This window comes from Neophocaena asiaeorientalis, unplaced genomic scaffold (assembly GCF_003031525.2).
Source record: "Neophocaena asiaeorientalis asiaeorientalis breed wild unplaced genomic scaffold, Neophocaena_asiaeorientalis_V1.1 scaffold239, whole genome shotgun sequence".
In the NCBI taxonomy this organism is placed as follows: domain Eukaryota; kingdom Metazoa; phylum Chordata; class Mammalia; order Artiodactyla; family Phocoenidae; genus Neophocaena; species Neophocaena asiaeorientalis.
This window is the reverse complement of record NW_020175103.1, coordinates 390,077-392,147: the sequence shown is the minus strand read 5'-3', so window position 1 is coordinate 392,147 and position 2,071 is coordinate 390,077. Positions and strand designations below refer to the sequence as shown.

Here is a 2,071-nt window from a genome sequence, read left to right as displayed (position 1 = left end):
CTATGTCAATTAAAAGACTGAAGACTGAGGAACAGAAAACCTACCCACTGATTTTCTCTCCTCGCTCCCTTCCCACATCCATTGTTGCTAGTAGTTGAAACTAATTACCAAATGTGGCAGGATATCAGACACCAACTTTCTCAAAGTGAGGGAAAAAGGAAACAACATCTCTCAAGGATTGCTGTGCTTTCCAAACTTGAAAGTGGAGAAAATTATTATTGCTGATGACAGTAGAGATTTGGTCAACATAGCTTAGTTGGAAGAGCTCTAAAAGGCTGGACTAAAATCAGGATTCCCTCCCCATGATTTGAAAAGCCCACAGTTTGTGTCAAAACAAATTCTCCTTCCTGTAATGTGTCACCCTAATACAAATGCTTCTGAATTCACTTTCTCAAGAAAAGGGCTTAGAGGGCTAAGGCAAGAAGAATTGGAGTTGCGTGCCTCCAGTCGTCCCTGCCTTCACCAATAAACACTTATGTCCGGTATTTTCAAGCCATTAAATGAAAAGCTTCCTGGATTACTTCCATCAATATCATATGAAGATCATGATAAAGAAGTATAGTTTAGGGCTTTGGACTCATGGAGGTCATTGGCCTTACACAAAGCTGAAAGCATCCCGGCGAGAAAAGAGCTATTACCTCTGCTCTTTCCCACGCGGCCAGTACTATCAGCTTTGAGTTACCCAGGACCTCCTCGAATTTTCATGTTCTGAAGAATTGCAGGTTTTCCCACTGTGATAATGGGTTCCTTCAGGGAAAGCAGTTTGACAGTTGCTAGGTTCCCCAATGTTGTTTCGCTGCCCTGTGTTTGTCCTTTCATTCCCCCAGTCTAGAAAAATGTCACTTTTTTCTTTTTCTTTTCTTTTTCTTTTTTTTTTTTTCTTTTGCTGTGCTGCGTGGCTTGCAGGATCCTAACTCCCCCACCAAGGACTGAAACTGTGCCCTCGGCAGCGAAAGCGTGAAGTCCTAACCACTGGACCACCAAGGGAATTCCCATGACAGCTTTTTTTTAAGTTGATAGAACTTTAGATTTTTTTTAGTTGATAGAACTAAAGATTTTTTTCCCCCTTGAAATCCTTTGTAGACATAACCCTCAAGAGGTGGGGGGATGTGGAACCAGAACTGAAGACAATCTCAGAATATGTGGTGATGCGTGAGCAAACAATGAGTGTCAGCTGGATAAAGGATGTTTGTTGGCCCTCATCCGACCCAACCTGGTGCGGGATTCAATTCGGCTGCCTCTGGGCTGAAAAGCACTTCATCTGAGCCAGTACTGCTGGAGATTTGTGTCGGAAATCCGTGACTTTTCCAGGCGAAAGAAAGTAATTTTCACGTAGTTTCTTGTGAGTGGACCTTGCAGCAGGCTAACAGAAGTAGGAAAGTCCTAGAATCAGAGACTGTGTCAGTCGGACTGTAACCTGAGTGAAGCCGCTAGACAATATCCAGTTTAGTAATTTCACAAATGGTGGGATTTAACCCAGTGGATTTTCTCCATTAGAAAATAAAGCCAATCTCAAAATAAAAGTAGTATTTTATAAATGATCCCCAAGGAGCTTCTGCAACAGGGGGTGTAGCTCAGTGGTAGAGCGCGTGCTTCGCATGCACGAGGTCCTGGGTTCAACCCCCGGCTCCTCCATCTAAGTTTTTTCCTCATCCTCCCCTTTCATTTTTGTCATACATTTTGCCATGTTTCCTCTGCTCCCATTTAAAACAATACGTAGTCCAATGGATTCCCTTCGATATTATACCATTTCTACTCCACAGACACTGGAGCAGGGAATCCAAGATAAGCAACGGAGGTGCAGGGCACAGACCCCAAGTATTTTTTGGTGAGTGAGTGGGTGGACGTTGGCCCAAGGTAAGGTGACATTTACCAAAGCCTTTGCCACGTGAACGTTTAAAACATGATTTGGAAGACTGAAGAACTAGCTCACGCTCGCTGGAATAGCTTAGATGAGCAAGTGACCAACGGATTTTAAAGGTTAGATCCTAGGTTTGGGCAGCACAGTCATTTGTATTCCATGTTAAATCAACTTCCACAGGAAATTTACACAAAATATATACTAGAAGAC

At 43.1% G+C, this 2,071-nt stretch overlaps 1 non-coding gene across 1 annotated transcript; it reads left to right on the top strand.

The window, feature by feature from the left end:
- The first annotated feature begins 1,563 nt into the window (after window positions 1–1,563).
- On the top strand, window positions 1,564–1,635 carry TRNAA-CGC (transfer RNA alanine (anticodon CGC)). Its single transcript has one exon. It is a non-coding gene; the product is annotated as a tRNA-Ala (tRNA).
- Window positions 1,636–2,071: the final 436 nt, after the last annotated feature.